The following is a 17899-nucleotide window of genomic DNA, read 5'->3' on the forward strand; positions in this document are numbered from 1 at the left end:
CTCATCGAAAATGTTTTCTTCGGCAGCCGAGCCCTCGTCGAAGAAAAGGTCCCCGGCAGCCGTGCCCTAGTTGAAAATTTTTTCTTCGGCAGCCGAGCCCTCGTCGAAGAAAAGGTCCCCGGCAGCCGAGCCCTCGTCGAAGAAAAGGTCCCCGGCAGCCGAGCCCTCGTCGAAGAAGAAGTGCCCGGTAGCCGAGCCCTAGTCGAAGAAAAGGTACCTGGCAGCCGAGCCCTCGTCGAAGAAAAGTTCCCCGGCAGCCGAGCCCTCGTCGAAAATTTTTTCTTTGGCAGCAGAGCCCTCGTTGAACAAAAAGGTCCCCGGCAGCCGAGCCCTCGTCGAAGAAAAGGTCCCCGGCAGCTGATCCCTCGTCGAAGAAAAGGTCCCCGGCAGCCGAGCCCTCATCGAAGAAAAGGTCCCCGGCAGCCAAGCCCTCATCAAAGAAAAGGTACCCGGCAGCCGAGGCCTCGTCGAAGAAAAGGCCCCGGCAGCTGAGCCCTCGTCATAAAATTTTTCTTCAGCAGCCGAGCCCTCGTCGAAGAAAAGGTCCCCGGCAGCCGAGCCCTCGTCGAAAATTTTTTCTTCGGCAGCCGAGCCCTCGTCGAAGAAAAGGTCCCAGGAAGCCGAGCCCTCGTCGAAGAAAAGGTCCCCAGAAGCCGAGCCCTTGTCAAAGAATAGGTCCCCGGCAGCCGAGCCCTCGTCGACAAATTTTTCTTTGTCAGCCGAGCCGTCGTCAAAGAAAAGGTCCCCGGCAGCCGAGCCCTCGTCGAAAATTTTTTCTTCGGCAGCCGAGCCCTCGTCGAAGAAAAGGTCCCCGGCAGCCGAGCCCTCGTCGAAAAATTTTTCTTCGGCAGCCGAGCCCTCGTCGAGGAAAAGGTCCCCGGCAGCCGAGCCCTCGTCGAAGAAAAGGTCCCCGGCAGCCGAGCCCTCGTCGAAGAAAAGGTCTCCGGCAGCGGAGCCCTCGTCGAAAATTTTTTCTTCAGAAGCCGAGCCCTCGTCGAAGAAAAGATCCCCGTCAGCCGAGCCCTCGTCGAAAATATTTTCTTCGGCATCTTAGCCCTCGTCGAAGAAAAGATCCCCGGCAGCCGAGCCCTCGTCGAAGAAAAGGTCCCCGGCTGCCGAGCCCTCGTCGAAAATTTTTTCTTCGGCAGCCGAGCCCTTGTCGATGAAAAGGTCCCCCGCAGCGGAGCCCTCGTCTAAGAAAAGGTCCCTGGCAGCCGAGCCCTTGTTGAAGAAAAGGTCCCCGGCAGCTGAGCCCTCGTCGTAAAATTTTTCTTCGGCAGCCGAGCCCTCGTCGAAGAAAAGGTCCCCCGCAGCGGAGCCCTTGTCTAAGAAAAGGTCCCTGGCAGCCGAGCCCTCGTCGAAGAAAAGGTCCCCGGCAGCTGAGCCCTCATTGAAAATTTTTTCTTCAGCAGCCGAGACTTCGTCGAAGAAAAGGTCTACTGCAGCCGAGCCCTCGTCGAAGAAAAGGTCCCCGGCAGCCGAGCCCTCGTCGAAAATATTTTCTTCAGCAGCCGAGCCCTCGTCGAAGGAAAGGTCCCCGGCAGCCGAGCCCTCTTCGAAGAAAAGTTACACGGCAGCCGAGCCCTCGTTGAAAAACTTTTCTTTGGTAGCCGAGCCCTCGTCGAAGAAAAGGTCCCCGGCAGCCGAGCCCTCGTCGAAAATTTATTCTTCGGCATCCGAGCCCTCGTCGAAGAAAAGGTCCCCGGCAGCCGAGCCCTCGTCGAAAATTTTTTCTTCGGCAGCCGAGCCCTCGTCGAAGAAAAGATCCCCGGCAGCCGAGCCCTCGTCGAAGAAAAGGTCCCCGGCAGCCGAGCCCTCGTCAAAGAAAAGGTCCCTGGCATCCTATCCATCGTCGAAAATTTTTTCTTCGGCAGCCGAGCCCTCGTCGAAGAAAAGATCCCCGGCAGCCGAGCCCTCGTCGAAGAAAATGTCCCTGGCAGCCGACCCCTCGTTGAAAATTGTTTCTTCGGCAGCCGAGCCCTCCTCGAAGAAAAGGTCCCCGGCAGCCGAGACCTCGTCGAAAATTTTTTCTTCGGCAGCCGAGCCCTCGTCGAAGAAAAGGTCCCCGGCAGCCGAGCCCTCGTCGAAGAAAATGTCACCGGGCAGCCGAGACCCTCGTCGAAAATTTTTTTTTTGGCAGCCGAGCCCTCATCGAAAATGTTTTCTTCGGCAGCCGAGCCCTCGTCGAAGAAAAGGTCCCCGGCAGCCGAGTTTTCGTCGAAGAAAAGGTCCCCGGCAGCCGAGCCCTCGTCGAAGAAAAGGTCCCCGGCAGCTGAGCCCTCGTCGAAGAAAAGGTCCCCGGCAGCCGAGCCCTCATCGAAGATAAGGTACCCGGCAGCCGAGCCCTCGTCATAAAATTTTTCTTCAGCAGCCGAGCCGTCGTCGAAGAAAAGGTCCCCGGCAGCCGAGCCCTCGTCAAAAATTTTTTCTTCGGCAGCCGAGCCGTCGTCGAAGAAAAGGTCCCCGGCAGCCGAGCCCTCGTCGAAAAAAAGGTCCCTGGCATCCTATCCATCGTCGAAAATTTTTTCTTCGGCAGCCGAGCCCTGGTCGAAGAAAAGGTCCCCGGCAGCCGAGCCCTCGTCGAAGAAAAGGTCCCCGGCAGCCGAGCCCTCGTCGAAGAAAAGGTCCCCGGCAGCCGAGCCCTCGTCGAAAATTTTTTCTTCAGCAACCGAGCCCTCGTCGAAGAAAAGGTCCCCGGCAGCCGAGCCCTCATCGAAAATTTTTTCTTCGGCAGCCGAGCCCTCGTCGAAGAAAAGGTACCCGGCAGCCGAGCCCTCGTCGAAGAAAAGGTCCGCGGCAGCCGAGCCCTCGTCGAAGAAAAGGTCTCCGGCAGCCGAGCCCTCGTCGAAAATTTTTTCTTCGGCAGCCGAGCCCTCGTCGAAGAAAAGGTTCCCAGCAGCCGAGCCCTCGTCGAAGAAAAGGTCCGCGGCAGCCGAGCCCTCGTCGAAGAAAAGGTCCCCGGCAGCCGAGCCCTCGTCGAAAATTTTTTCTTCTGCACCCGAGCCCTCGTCGAAGAAAAGGTCCCCGGCAGCCGAGGCCTCGTCGAAGAAAAGGTCTCCGGCAGCCGAGCCCTCGTCGAAAATTTTTTTTTCGGCAGCCGAGCCCTCGTCAAAGAAAAGTTTCCTGGCAGCCGAGCCCTCGTCGAAGAAAAGGTCTCCGGCAGCCGAGCCCTCGTCGAAAATTTTTTCTTCGGCAGCCGAGCCCTCGTCGAAGAAAAGGTCCCCGGCAGCCGAGCCCTCGTCGAAAAATTTTTCTTCAGCAGCCGAGCCCTCGTCGAAGAAAAGGTCCCCGGCAGCCGAGCCCTCGTCGAAAATTTTTCTTCGGCAGCCGAGCCCTCGTCGAAGAAAAGGTCCCCGGCAGCCGAGCCCTCGTCGAAGAAAAGGTCCCCGGCAGCCGAGCCCTCGCCAAAAATTTTTTCTTCAGCAGCCGAGCCCTCGTCGAAGAAAAGGTCCCCGGCAGCCGAGCCCTCGTCGAAGAAAAGGTCCCCGGCAGCCGAGCCCTCGTCGAAGAAAAGGTCTCCGGCAGCCGAGCCCTCGTCGAAAATTTTTTCTTCGGCAGCCGAGCCGTCGTCGAAGAAAAGGTCCCCGGCAGCCGAGCCCTCGTCAAAAATTTTTTCTTCGGCAGCCGAGCCCTCGTCGAAGAAAAGGTCCCCGGAAGCCGAGCCCTCGTCGAAGAAAAGGTCCGCGGCAGCCGAGCCCTCGTCGACAAATTTTTCTTTGTCAGCCGAGCCGTCGTCGAAGAAAAGGTCCCCGGCAGCCGAGCCCTCGTCGAAGAAAAGGTCCGCGGCAGCCGAGCCCTCGTCGAAGAAAAGGTCCCCGGCAGCCGAGCCCTCGTCGAAAATTTTTTCTTCTGCACCCGAGCCCTCGTCGAAGAAAAGGTCCCCGGCACCCGAGGCCTCGTCGAAGAAAAGGTCTCCGGCAGCCGAGCCCTCGTCGAAAATTTTTTCTTCGGCAGCCGATCCCTCGTCGAAGAAAAGTTTCCTGGCAGCCGAGCCCTCGTCGAAGAAAAGGTCTCCGGCAGCCGAGCCCTCGTCGAAAATTTTTTCTTCGGCAGCCGAGCCCTCGTCGAAGAAAAGGTCCCCGGCAGCCGAGCCCTCGTCGAAAAATTTTTCTTCAGCAGCCGAGCCCTCGTCGAAGAAAAGGTCCCCGGCAGCCGAGCCCTCGTCGAAAATTTTTCTTCGGCAGCCGAGCCCTCGTCGAAGAAAAGGTCCCCGGCAGCCGAGCCCTCGTCGAAGAAAAGGTCCCCGGCAGCCGAGCCCTCGCCAAAAATTTTTTCTTCAGCAGCCGAGCCCTCGTCGAAGAAAAGGTCCCCGGCAGCCGAGCCCTCGCCAAAAATTTTTTCTTCAGCAGCCGAGCCCTCGTCGAAGAAAAGGTCCCCGGCAGCCGAGCCCTCGTCAAAGAAAAGGTCCCCGGCAGCCGAGCCCTCGTCGAAGAAAAGGTCCCCGGCAGCCGAGCCCTCGTCGAAGAAAAGGTCCCCGGCAGCCGAGCCCTCGTCGAAGAAAAGGTCCCCGGCAGCCGAGCCCTCGTCGAAAATTTTTTCTTCGGCAGCCGAGCCCTCATCGAAGAAAAGGTCCCGGGCAGCCGAGCCCTCGTCGAAGAAAAGGTCCCCGGCAGCCGAGCCCTCGTAGAAGAAAAGGTCCCCGGCAACCGAGCCCTCGTCGAAGAAAAGGTCCCCGGCAGCCGAGCCCTCGCCGAAAATTTTTTCTTCGGCAGCCAAGCCCTCGTCGAAGACAAGTTCCCCGGCAGCCGAGCCCTCATCGAAAAATTTTTCTTCGGCAGCCGAGCGCTCGTCGAAGAAAAGGTCCCCGGCAGCCGAGCCCTCGCCAAAAATTTTTTCTTCGGCAGCTGAGCCCTCGTCGAAGAAAAGGTCTCCGGCAGCCGAGCGCTCGTCGAAAATTTTTTCTTCGGCAGCCGATCCCTCGTCGAAGAAAAGGTCCCCGGCAGCCGAGCCCTCGTCGAAAATTTTTTCTTCAGCAACCGAGCCCTCGTCGAAGAAAAGGTCCCCGGCAGCCGAGTTTTCGTCGAAGAAAAGGTCCCCGGCAGCCGAGCCCTCGTCGAAGAAAAGGTCCCCGGCAGCCGAGCCCTCGTCGAAGAAAAGGTCCCCGGCAGCCGAGCCCTCATCGAAGATAAGGTACCCGGCAGCCGAGCCCTCGTCATAAAATTTTTCTTCAGCAGCCGAGCCGTCGTCGAAGAAAAGGTCCCCGGCAGCCGAGCCCTCGTCAAAAATTTTTTCTTCGGCAGCCGAGCCGTCGTCGAAGAAAAGGTCCCCGGCAGCCGAGCCCTCGTCGAAAAAAAGGTCCCTGGCATCCTATCCATCGTCGAAAATTTTTTCTTCGGCAGCCGAGCCCTGGTCGAAGAAAAGGTCCCCGGCAGCCGAGCCCTCGTCGAAGAAAAGGTCCCCGGCAGCCGAGCCCTCGTCGAAGAAAAGGTCCCCGGCAGCCGAGCCCTCGTCGAAAATTTTTTCTTCAGCAACCGAGCCCTCGTCGAAGAAAAGGTCCCCGGCAGCCGAGCCCTCATCGAAAATTTTTTCTTCGGCAGCCGAGCCCTCGTCGAAGAAAAGGTACCCGGCAGCCGAGCCCTCGTCGAAGAAAAGGTCCGCGGCAGCCGAGCCCTCGTCGAAGAAAAGGTCTCCGGCAGCCGAGCCCTCGTCGAAAATTTTTTCTTCGGCAGCCGAGCCCTCGTCGAAGAAAAGGTTCCCAGCAGCCGAGCCCTCGTCGAAGAAAAGGTCCGCGGCAGCCGAGCCCTCGTCGAAGAAAAGGTCCCCGGCAGCCGAGCCCTCGTCGAAAATTTTTTCTTCTGCACCCGAGCCCTCGTCGAAGAAAAGGTCCCCGGCAGCCGAGGCCTCGTCGAAGAAAAGGTCTCCGGCAGCCGAGCCCTCGTCGAAAATTTTTTTTTCGGCAGCCGAGCCCTCGTCAAAGAAAAGTTTCCTGGCAGCCGAGCCCTCGTCGAAGAAAAGGTCTCCGGCAGCCGAGCCCTCGTCGAAAATTTTTTCTTCGGCAGCCGAGCCCTCGTCGAAGAAAAGGTCCCCGGCAGCCGAGCCCTCGTCGAAAAATTTTTCTTCAGCAGCCGAGCCCTCGTCGAAGAAAAGGTCCCCGGCAGCCGAGCCCTCGTCGAAAATTTTTCTTCGGCAGCCGAGCCCTCGTCGAAGAAAAGGTCCCCGGCAGCCGAGCCCTCGTCGAAGAAAAGGTCCCCGGCAGCCGAGCCCTCGCCAAAAATTTTTTCTTCAGCAGCCGAGCCCTCGTCGAAGAAAAGGTCCCCGGCAGCCGAGCCCTCGTCGAAGAAAAGGTCCCCGGCAGCCGAGCCCTCGTCGAAGAAAAGGTCTCCGGCAGCCGAGCCCTCGTCGAAAATTTTTTCTTCGGCAGCCGAGCCGTCGTCGAAGAAAAGGTCCCCGGCAGCCGAGCCCTCGTCAAAAATTTTTTCTTCGGCAGCCGAGCCCTCGTCGAAGAAAAGGTCCCCGGAAGCCGAGCCCTCGTCGAAGAAAAGGTCCGCGGCAGCCGAGCCCTCGTCGACAAATTTTTCTTTGTCAGCCGAGCCGTCGTCGAAGAAAAGGTCCCCGGCAGCCGAGCCCTCGTCGAAGAAAAGGTCCCCGGCAGCCGAGCCCTCGTCGAAAATTTTTTCTTCAGCAACCGAGCCCTCGTCGAAGAAAAGGTCCCCGGCAGCCGAGCCCTCATCGAAAATTTTTTCTTCGGCAGCCGAGCCCTCGTCGAAGAAAAGGTACCCGGCAGCCGAGCCCTCGTCGAAGAAAAGGTCCGCGGCAGCCGAGCCCTCGTCGAAGAAAAGGTCTCCGGCAGCCGAGCCCTCGTCGAATATTTTTTCTTCGGCAACCGAGCCCTCGTCGAAGAAAAGGTTCCCAGCAGCCGAGCCCTCGTCGAAGAAAAGGTCCGCGGCAGCCGAGCCCTCGTCGAAGAAAAGGTCCCCGGCAGCCGAGCCCTCGTCGAAAATTTTTTCTTCTGCACCCGAGCCCTCGTCGAAGAAAAGGTCCCCGGCACCCGAGGCCTCGTCGAAGAAAAGGTCTCCGGCAGCCGAGCCCTCGTCGAAAATTTTTTCTTCGGCAGCCGATCCCTCGTCGAAGAAAAGTTTCCTGGCAGCCGAGCCCTCGTCGAAGAAAAGGTCTCCGGCAGCCGAGCCCTCGTCGAAAATTTTTTCTTCGGCAGCCGAGCCCTCGTCGAAGAAAAGGTCCCCGGCAGCCGAGCCCTCGTCGAAAAATTTTTCTTCAGCAGCCGAGCCCTCGTCGAAGAAAAGGTCCCCGGCAGCCGAGCCCTCGTCGAAAATTTTTCTTCGGCAGCCGAGCCCTCGTCGAAGAAAAGGTCCCCGGCAGCCGAGCCCTCGTCGAAGAAAAGGTCCCCGGCAGCCGAGCCCTCGCCAAAAATTTTTTCTTCAGCAGCCGAGCCCTCGTCGAAGAAAAGGTCCCCGGCAGCCGAGCCCTCGCCAAAAATTTTTTCTTCAGCAGCCGAGCCCTCGTCGAAGAAAAGGTCCCCGGCAGCCGAGCCCTCGTCAAAGAAAAGGTCCCCGGCAGCCGAGCCCTCGTCGAAGAAAAGGTCCCCGGCAGCCGAGCCCTCGTCGAAGAAAAGGTCCCCGGCAGCCGAGCCCTCGTCGAAGAAAAGGTCCCCGGCAGCCGAGCCCTCGTCGAAAATTTTTTCTTCGGCAGCCGAGCCCTCATCGAAGAAAAGGTCCCGGGCAGCCGAGCCCTCGTCGAAGAAAAGGTCCCCGGCAGCCGAGCCCTCGTAGAAGAAAAGGTCCCCGGCAACCGAGCCCTCGTCGAAGAAAAGGTCCCCGGCAGCCGAGCCCTCGCCGAAAATTTTTTCTTCGGCAGCCAAGCCCTCGTCGAAGACAAGTTCCCCGGCAGCCGAGCCCTCATCGAAAAATTTTTCTTCGGCAGCCGAGCGCTCGTCGAAGAAAAGGTCCCCGGCAGCCGAGCCCTCGCCAAAAATTTTTTCTTCGGCAGCTGAGCCCTCGTCGAAGAAAAGGTCTCCGGCAGCCGAGCGCTCGTCGAAAATTTTTTCTTCGGCAGCCGATCCCTCGTCGAAGAAAAGGTCCCCGGCAGCCGAGCCCTCGTCGAAAATTTTTTCTTCAGCAACCGAGCCCTCGTCGAAGAAAAGGTCCCCGGCAGCCGAGCCCTCATCGAAAATTTTTTCTTCGGCAGCCGAGCCCTCGTCGAAGAAAAGGTACCCGGCAGCCGAGCCCTCGTCGAAGAAAAGGTCCGCGGCAGCCGAGCCCTCGTCGAAGAAAAGGTCTCCGGCAGCCGAGCCCTCGTCGAAAATTTTTTCTTCGGCAGCCGAGCCCTCGTCGAAGAAAAGGTTCCCAGCAGCCGAGCCCTCGTCGAAGAAAAGGTCCGCGGCAGCCGAGCCCTCGTCGAAGAAAAGGTCCCCGGCAGCCGAGCCCTCGTCGAAAATTTTTTCTTCTGCACCCGAGCCCTCGTCGAAGAAAAGGTCCCCGGCAGCCGAGGCCTCGTCGAAGAAAAGGTCTCCGGCAGCCGAGCCCTCGTCGAAAATTTTTTCTTCGGCAGCCGAGCCCTCGTCAAAGAAAAGTTTCCTGGCAGCCGAGCCCTCGTCGAAGAAAAGGTCTCCGGCAGCCGAGCCCTCGTCGAAAATTTTTTCTTCGGCAGCCGAGCCCTCGTCGAAGAAAAGGTCCCCGGCAGCCGAGCCCTCGTCGAAAAATTTTTCTTCAGCAGCCGAGCCCTCGTCGAAGAAAAGGTCCCCGGCAGCCGAGCCCTCGTCGAAAATTTTTCTTCGGCAGCCGAGCCCTCGTCGAAGAAAAGGTCCCCGGCAGCCGAGCCCTCGTCGAAGAAAAGGTCCCCGGCAGCCGAGCCCTCGCCAAAAATTTTTTCTTCAGCAGCAGAGCCCTCGTCGAAGAAAAGGTCCCCGGCAGCCGAGCCCTCGTCGAAGAAAAGGTCCCCGGCAGCCGAGCCCTCGTCGAAGAAAAGGTCTCCGGCAGCCGAGCCCTCGTCGAAAATTTTTTCTTCGGCAGCCGAGCCCTCGTCGAAGAAAAGGTGCCCGGCAGACGAGCCCTCGTCGAGGAAAAGGTCCCCGGCAGCCGAGCCCTCGTCAAAGAAAAGGTCCCCGGCAGCCGAGCCCTCGTCGAAGTAAAGGTCTCCGGCAGTGGAGCCCTCGTCGAAAATTTTTTCTTCAGAAGCCGAGCCCTCGTCGAAGAAAAGATCCCCGTCAGCCGAGCCCTCGTCGAAAATATTTTCTTCGGCATCTGAGCCCTCGTCGAAGAAAAGATCCCCGGCAGCCGAGCCCTCGTCGAAGAAAATGTCCCCGGCAGCCGAGCCCTCGTCGAAAATTTTTTCTTCAGCAACCGAGCCCTCGTCGAAGAAAAGGTCCCCGGCAGCCGAGCCCTCATCGAAAATTTTTTCTTCGGCAGCCGAGCCCTCGTCGAAGAAAAGGTCCCCGGCAGCAGAGCCCTCGACGAAAATTTTTTCTTCGGCAGCACAGCCCTCGTCGAAGAAAAGGTCCCCGGCAGCCGAGCCCTCGTCCAAGAAAAGGTCTCCGGCAGCCGAGCCCTCGTCGAAAATTTTTTCTTCGGCAGCTGAGCCCTCGTCGAAGAAAAGGTCTCCGGCAGCCGAGCGCTCGTCGAAAATTTTTTCTTCGGCAGCCGAGCCCTCGTCGAAGAAAAGGTCCCCGGCAGCCGAGCCCTCGTCGAAGAAAAGGTCCCCGGCAGCCGAGCGCTTGTTGAAAATTTTTTCTTCGGCAGCCGAGCCCTTGTCAAAGAATAGGTCCCCGGCAGCCGAGCCCTCGTCGACAAATTTTTCTTTGTCAGCCGAGCCGTCGTCGAAGAAAAGGTCCCCGGCAGCCGAGCCCTCGTCGAAAAATTTTTCTTCGGCAGCCGAGCCCTCGTCGAGGAAAAGGTCCGCGGCAGCCGAGCCCTCGTCGAAGAAAAGGTCCCCGGCAGCCGAGCCCTCGTCGAAGAAAAGGTCTCCGGCAGCGGAGCCCTCGTCGAAAAATTTTTCTTCAGAAGCCGAGCCCTCGTCGAAGAAAAGATCCCCGTCAGCCGAGCCCTCGTCGAAAATATTTTCTTCGGCATCTGAGCCCTCGTCGAAGAAAAGATCCCCGGCAGCCGAGCCCTCGTCGAAGAAAAGGTCCCCGGCAGCTGAGCCCTCGTCGTAAAATTTTTCTTCGGCAGCCGAGCCCTCGTCGATGAAAAGGTCCCCCGCAGCGGAGCCCTTGTCTAAGAAAAGGTCCCTGGCAGCCGAGCCCTCGTCGAAGAAAAGGTCCCCGGCAGCTGAGCCCTCATTGAAAATTTTTTCTTCAGCAGCCGAGACTTCGTCGAAGAAAAGGTCCCCTGCAGCCGAGCCCTCGTCGAAGAAAAGGTCCCCGGCAGCCGAGCCCTCGTCGAAAATATTTTCTTCAGCAGCCGAGCCCTCGTCGAAGGAAAGGTCCCCGGCAGCCGAGCCCTCTTCGAAGAAAAGGTACACGGCAGCCGAGCCCTCGTTGAAAAACTTTTCTTTGGCAGCCGAGCCCTCGTCGAAGAAAAGGTCCCCGGCAGCCGAGCCCTCGTCGAAAATTTATTCTTCGGCATCCGAGCCCTCGTCGAAGAAAAGGTCCCCGGCAGCCGAGCCCTCGTCGAAAATTTTTCTTCGGCAGCCGAGCCCTTGTCGAAGAAAAGATCCCTGGCAGCCGAGCCCTCGTCGAAGAAAAGGTCCCCGGCAGCCGAGCCCTCGTCAAAGAAAAGGTCCCTGGCATCCTATCCATCGTCGAAAATTTTTTCTTCGGCAGCCGAGCCCTCGTCGAAGAAAAGGTCCCCGGCAGCCGAGCCCTCGTCGACAATATTTTCTTCGGCAGCCGAGCCCTCGTCGAAGAAAAGATCCCCGGCAGCCGAGCCCTCGTCGAAGAAAATGTCCCTGGCAGCCGACCCCTCGTTGAAAATTGTTTCTTCGGCAGCCGAGCCCTCCTCGAAGAAAAGGTCCCCGGCAGCCGAGCCCTCATCGAAAATGTTTTCTTCGGCAGCCGAGCCCTCGTCGAAGAAAAGGTCCCCGGCAGCCGAGTTTTCGTCGAAGAAAAGGTACCCGGCAGCCGAGCCCTCGTTGAAAAACTTTTCTTCGGCAGCCGAGCCCTCGTCGAAGAAAAGGCACCCGGCAGCCGAGCCGTGGTAGAAGAAAAAGTCCCCGGCAGCCGAGCCCTCATCGAAGAAAAGGTCCCCGGCAGCCAAGCCCTCATCAAAGAAAAGGTCCCCGGCAGCCGAATTTTCGTCGAAGAAAAGGTCCCCGGCAGCCGAGCCCTCGTCGAAAATTTTTTCTTCGGCAGCCGAGCCCTCGTCGAAGAAAAGGTCCCTGGCAGCCGAGCCCTCGTCGAAGAAAAGGTCACGGGCAGCTGAGACCTCGTCGAAAATTTTTTCTTCGGCAGCCGAGCCCTCATCGAAAATGTTTTCTTCGGCAGCTGAGCCCTCGTCGAAGAAAAGGTCCCCGGCAGCCGTGCCCTAGTTGAAAATTTTTTCTTCGGCAGCCGAGCCCTCGTCGAAGAAAAGGTCCCCGGCAGCCGAGCCCTCGTCGAAGAAAAGGTCCCCGGCAGCCGAGCCCTCGTCGAAGAAGAAGTGCCCGGTAGCCGAGCCCTAGTCGAAGAAAAGGTACCTGGCAGCCGAGCCCTCGTCGAAGAAAAGTTCCCCGGCAGCCGAGCCCTCGTCGAAAATTTTTTCTTCGGCAGCAGAGCCCTCGTCGAACAAAAGGTCCCCGGCAGCCGAGCCCTCGTCGAAGAAAAGGTCCCCGGCAGCTGATCCCTCGTCGAAGAAAAGGTCCCTGGCAGCCGAGCCCTCATCGAAGAAAAGGTCCCCGGCAGCCAAGCCCTCATCAAAGAAAAGGTACCCGGCAGCCGAGGCCTCGTCGAAGAAAAGGCCCCGGCAGCTGAGCCATCGTCATAAAATTTTTCTTCAGCAGCCGAGCCCTCGTCGAAGAAAAGGTCCCCGGCAGCTGAGCCCTCGTCAAAAATTTTTTCTTCGGCAGCCGAGCCCTCGTCGAAGAAAAAGGTCCCAGGAAGCCGAGCCCTCGTCGAAGAAAAGGTCCCCAGAAGCCGAGCCCTTGTCAAAGAATAGGTCCCCGGCAGCCGAGCCCTCGTCGACAAATTTTTCTTTGTCAGCCGAGCCGTCGTCGAAGAAAAGGTCCCCGGCAGCCGAGCCCTCGTTGAAAATTTTTTCTTCGGCAGCACAGCCCTCGTCGAAGAAAAGGTCCCCGGCAGCCGAGCCCTCGTCGAAGAAAAGGTCCCCGGCAGCCGAGCCCTCGTCGAAAATTTTTTCTTCGGCAGCTGAGCCCTCGTCGAAGAAAAGGTCCCCGGCAGCCGAGCCCTCGTCGAAGAAAAGGTCCCCGGCAGCCGAGCCCTCGTCAAAGAAAAGGTCCCCGGCAGCCGAGCCCTCGTCGAAAATTTTTTCTTCGGAAGCTGAGCCCTCGTCGAAGAAAAGGTCTCCGGCAGCCGAGCGCTCGTCGAAAATTTTTTCTTCAGCAGCCGAGCCCTCGTCGAAGAAAACGTCCCCGGCAGCCGAGCCCTCGTCGAAGAAAAGGTCCCCGGCAGCCGAGCCCTCGTCGAAGAAAAGGTCTCGGCAGCCGAGCCCTCGTCGAAAATTTTTTCTTCGGCAGCCGAGCCCTCGTCGAAGAAAAGGTCCCCGGCAGACGAGCCCTCGTCGAAGAAAATATTTTCTTCGGCTGCCAAGCCCTCGTCGAAGAAAAGGTCCCCGGCAGCCGAGACCTCGTCGAAAATTTTTTCTTCGGCAGCCGAGCCCTCGTCGAAGAAAAGATACCCGGCAGCCGAGCCCTCGTCGAAGAAAAGATCCCCGGCAGCCGAGCCCTCGTCGAAAATTTTTTCTTCGGCAGCCGAGTCCTCGTCGAAGAAAAGGTTCCCGGCAGCCGAGCCCTCGTCGAAAATTTTTTCTTTGGCAGACGAGCCCTCGTCGAAGAAAAGGTCGCCGGCAGCCGAGCCCTCGTCGAAAATTTTTTCTTCGGCAGCCGAGCCCTCGTCGAAGAAAAGGTGCCCGGCAGACGAGCCCTCGTCGAGGAAAAGGTCCCCGGCAGCCGAGCCCTCGTCAAAGAAAAGTTCCCCGGCAGCCGAGCCCTCGTCGAAGAAAAGGTCTCCGGCAGTGGAGCCCTCGTCGAAAATTTTTCTTCAGAAGCCGAGCCCTCGTCGAAGAAAAGATCCCCGTCAGCCGAGCCCTCGTCGAAAATATTTTCTTCGGCATCTGAGCCCTCGTCGAAGAAAAGATCCCCGGCAGCCGAGCCCTCGTCGAAGAAAAGGTCCCCGGCAGCCGAGCCCTCGTCGAAAATTTTTTCTTCAGCAACCGAGCCCTCGTCGAAGAAAAGGTCCCCGGCAGCCGAGCCCTCATCGAAAATTTTTTCTTCGGCAGCCGAGCCCTCGTCGAAGAAGAGGTCCCCGGCAGCAGAGCCCTCGACGAAAATTTTTTCTTCGGCAGCACAGCCCTCGTCGAAGAAAAGGTCCCCGGCAGCCGAGCCCTCGTCCAAGAAAAGGTGCCCGGCAGCCGAGCCCTCGTCGAAAATTTTTTCTTCGGCAGCTGAGCCCTCGTCGAAGAAAAGGTCTCCGGCAGCCGAGCGCTCGTCGAAAAATTTTTTCTTCGGCAGCCGAGCCCTCGTCGAAGAAAAGGTCCCCGGCAGCCGAGCCCTCGTCGAAGAAAAGGTCCCCGGCAGCCGAGCGCTTGTTGAAAATTTTTTCTTCGGCAGCCGAGCCCTATTCAAAGAATAGGTCCCCGGCAGCCAAGCCCTCGTCGACAAATTTTTCTTTGTCAGCCGAGCCGTCGTCGAAGAAAAGGTCCCCGGCAGCCGAGCCCTCGTCGAAAAATTTTTCTTCGGCAGCCGAGCCCTCGTCGAGGAAAAGGTCCGCGGCAGCCGAGCCCTCGTCGAAGAAAAGGTCCCCGGCAGCCGAGCCCTCGTCGAAGAAAAGGTCTCCGGCAGCGGAGCCCTCGTCGAAAAATTTTTCTTCAGAAGCCGAGCCCTCGTCGAAGAAAAGATCCCCGTCAGCCGAGCCCTCGTCGAAAATATTTTCTTCGGCATCTGAGCCCTCGTCGAAGAAAAGATCCCCGGCAGCCGAGCCCTCGTCGAAGAAAAGGTCCCCGGCTGCCGAGCCCTCGTCGAAAATTTTTTCTTCGGCAGCCGAGCCCTTGTCGATGAAATAGTCCCCCGCAGCGGAGCCCTCGTCTAAGAAAAGGTCCCTGGCAGCCGAGCCCTCGTCGAAGAAAAGGTCCCCGGCAGCTGAGCCCTCGTCGTAAAATTTTTCTTCGGCAGCCGAGCCCTCGTCGAAGAAAAGGTCCCCCGCAGCGGAGCCCTTGTCTAAGAAAAGGTCCCTGGCAGCCGAGCCCTCGTCGAAGAAAAGGTCCCCGGCAGCTGAGCCCTCATTGAAAATTTTTTCTTCAGCAGCCGAGACTTCGTCGAAGAAAAGGTCCCCTGCAGCCGAGCCCTCGTCGAAGAAAAGGTCCCCGGCAGCCGAGCCCTCGTCGAAAATATTTTCTTCAGCAGCCGAGCCCTCGTCGAAGGAAAGGTCCCCGGCAGCCGAGCCCTCTTCGAAGAAAAGGTACACGGCAGCCGAGCCCTCGTTGAAAAACTTTTCTTTGGCAGCCGAGCCCTCGTCGAAGAAAAGGTCCCCGGCAGCCGAGCCCTCGTCGAAAATTTATTCTTCGGCATCCGAGCCCTCGTCGAAGAAAAGGTCCCCGGCAGCCGAGCCCTCGTCGAAAATTTTTTCTTCGGCAGCCGAGCCCTCGTCGAAGAAAAGATCCCCGGCAGCCGAGCCCTCGTCGAAGAAAAGGTCCCCGGCAGCCGAGCCCTCGTCAAAGAAAGGTCCCTGGCATCGTATCCATCGTCGAAAATTTTTTCTTCGGCAGCCGAGCCCTCGTCGAAGAAAAGGTCCCCGGCAGCCGAGCCCTCGTCGACAATATTTTCTTCGGCAGCCGAGCCCTCGTCGAAGAAAAGATCCCCGGCAGCCGAGCCCTCGTCGAAGAAAATGTCCCTGGCAGCCGACCCCCTCGTTGAAAATTGTTTCTTCGGCAGCCGAGCCCTCCTCGAAGAAAAGGTCCCCGGCAGCCGAGCCCTCGTCGAAAATTTTTTCTTCGGCAGCCGAGCACTCGTCGAAGAAAAGGTCCCCGGCAGCCGAGCCCTCGTCGAAGAAAATGTCACCGGGCAGCCGAGACCTCGTCGAAAATTTTTTCTTCGGCAGCCGAGCCCTCATCGAAAATGTTTTCTTCGGCAGCCGAGCCCTCGTCGAAGAAAAGGTCCCCGGCAGCCGAGTTTTCGTCGAAGAAAAGGTACCCGGCAGCCGAGCCCTCGTTGAAAAACTTTTCTTCGGCAGCCGAGCCCTCGTCGAAGAAAAGGCACCCGGCAGCCGAGCCGTGGTAGAAGAAAAAGTCCCCGGCAGCCGAGCCCTCATCGAAGAAAAGGTCCCCGGCAGCCAAGCCCTCATCAAAGAAAAGGTCCCCGGCAGCCGAATTTTCGTCGAAGAAAAGGTCTCCGGCAGCCGAGCCCTCGTCGAAAATTTTTTCTTCAGCAGCCGAGCCCTCGTCGAAGAAAAGGTCCCTGGCAGCCGAGCCCTCGTCGAAGAAAAGGTCACGGGCAGCTGAGACCTCGTCGAAAATTTTTTCTTCGGCAGCCGAGCCCTCATCGAAAATGTTTTCTTCGGCAGCCGAGCCCTCGTCGAAGAAAAGGTCCCCGGCAGCCGTGCCCTAGTTGAAAATTTTTTCTTCGGCAGCCGAGCCCTCGTCGAAGAAAAGGTCCCCGGCAGCCGAGCCCTCGTCGAAGAAAAGGTCCCCGGCAGCCGAGCCCTCGTCGAAGAAGAAGTGCCCGGTAGCCGAGCCCTAGTCGAAGAAAAGGTACCTGGCAGCCGAGCCCTCGTCGAAGAAAAGTTCCCCGGCAGCCGAGCCCTCGTCGAAAATTTTTTGTTCGGCAGCAGAGCCCTCGTCGAACAAAAAGGTCCCCGGCAGCCGAGCCCTCGTCGAAGAAAAGGTCCCCGGCAGCTGATCCCTCGTCGAAGAAAAGGTCCCCGGCAGCCGAGCCCTCATCGAAGAAAAGGTCCCCGGCAGCCAAGCCCTCATCAAAGAAAAGGTACCCGGCAGCCGAGGCCTCGTCGAAGAAAAGGCCCCAGCAGCTGAGCCCTCGTCGACAAATTTTTCTCTGTCAGCCGAGCCGTCGTCGAAGAAAAGGTCCCCGGCAGCCGAGCCCTCGTCGAAAATTTTTTCTTCGGCAGCCGAGCCCTCGTCGAAGAAAAGGTCCCCGGCAGCCGAGCCCTCGTCGAAAAATTTTTCTTCGGCAGCCGAGCCCTCGTCGAGGAAAAGGTCCCCGGCAGCCGAGCCCTCGTCGAAGAAAAGGTCCCCGGCAGCCGAGCCCTCGTCGAAGAAAAGTCTCCGGCAGCGGAGCCCCTCGTCGAAAATTTTTTCTTCAGAAGCCGAGCCCTCGTCGAAGAAAAGATCCCCGTCAGCCGAGCCCTCGTCGAAAATATTTTCTTCGGCATCTTAGCCCTCGTCGAAGAAAAGATCCCCGGCAGCCGAGCCCTCGTCGAAGAAAAGGTCCCCGGCTGCCGAGCCCTCGTCGAAAATTTTTTCTTCGGCAGCCGAGCCCTTGTCGATGAAAAGGTCCCCCGCAGCGGAGCCCTCGTCTAAGAAAAGGTCCCTGGCAGCCGAGCCCTCGTCGAAGAAAAATGTCCCCGGCAGCTGAGCCCACGTCGTAAAATTTTTCTTCGGCAGCCGAGCCCTCGTCGAAGAAAAGGTCCCCCGCAGCGGAGCCCTTGTCTAAGAAAAGGTCCCTGGCAGCCGAGCCCTCGTCGAAGAAAAGGTCCCCGGCAGCTGAGCCCTCATTGAAAATTTTTTCTTCAGCAGCCGAGACTTCGTCGAAGAAAAGGTCTACTGCAGCCGAGCCCTCGTCGAAGAAAAGGTCCCCGGCAGCCGAGCCCTCGTCGAAAATATTTTCTTCAGCAGCCGAGCCCTCGTCGAAGGAAAGGTCCCCGGCAGCCGAGCCCTCTTCGAAGAAAAGGTACACGGCAGCCGAGCCCTCGTTGAAAAACTTTTCTTTGGCAGCCGAGCCCTCGTCGAAGAAAAGGTCCCCGGCAGCCGAGCCCTCGTCGAAAATTTATTCTTCGGCATCCGAGCCCTCGTCGAAGAAAAGGTCCCCGGCAGCCGAGCCCTTGTCGAAAATTTTTTCTTCAGCAGCCGAGCCCTCGTCGAAGAAAAGTTCCCCGGCAGCCGAGCCCTCGTCGAAGAAAAGGTCCCCGGCAGCCGAGCCCTCGTCAAAGAAAAGGTCCCTGGCATCCTATCCATCGTCGAAAATTTTTTCTTCGGCAGCCGAGCCCTCGTCGAAGAAAAGGTCCCCGGCAGCCGAGCCCTCGTCGACAATATTTTCTTCGGCAGCCGAGCCCTCGTCGAAGAAAAGATACCCGGCAGCCGAGCCCTCGTCGAAGAAAAGGTCCCCGGCAGCCGAGCCCTCGTCGAAGAAAATGTCACCGGGCAGCCGAGACCTCGTCGAAAATTTTTTCTTCGGCAGCCGAGCCCTCATCGAAAATGTTTTCTTCGGCAGCCGAGCCCTCGTCGAAGAAAGGTCCCCGGCAGCCGAGTTTTCGTCGAAGAAAAGGTACCCGGCAGCCGAGCCCTCGTTGAAAGACTTTTCTTCGGCAGCCGAGCCCTCGTCGAAGAAAAGGCACCCGGCAGCCGAGCCGTGGTAGAAGAAAAAGTCCCCGGCAGCCGAGCCCTCATCGAAGAAAAGGTCCCCGGCAGCCAAGCCCTCATCAAAGAAAAGGTACCCGGCAGCCGAGGCCTCGTCGAAGAAAAGGCCCCGGCAGCCGAGCCCTCGTCGAAGAAAAGGTCCCCGGCAGCCGAGCCCTCGTCGAAGAAAAGGTCCCCGGCAGCCGAGCCCTCATCGAAGAAAAGGTACCCGGCAGCCGAGTCCTCGTCGAAGAAAAGGCCCCGGCAGCCGAGCCCTCGACGAAGAAAAG

The sequence above is a fragment of the Harpia harpyja genome, chromosome 2, assembly GCF_026419915.1.
Source record: "Harpia harpyja isolate bHarHar1 chromosome 2, bHarHar1 primary haplotype, whole genome shotgun sequence".
In the NCBI taxonomy this organism is placed as follows: Eukaryota; Metazoa; Chordata; class Aves; order Accipitriformes; family Accipitridae; genus Harpia; species Harpia harpyja.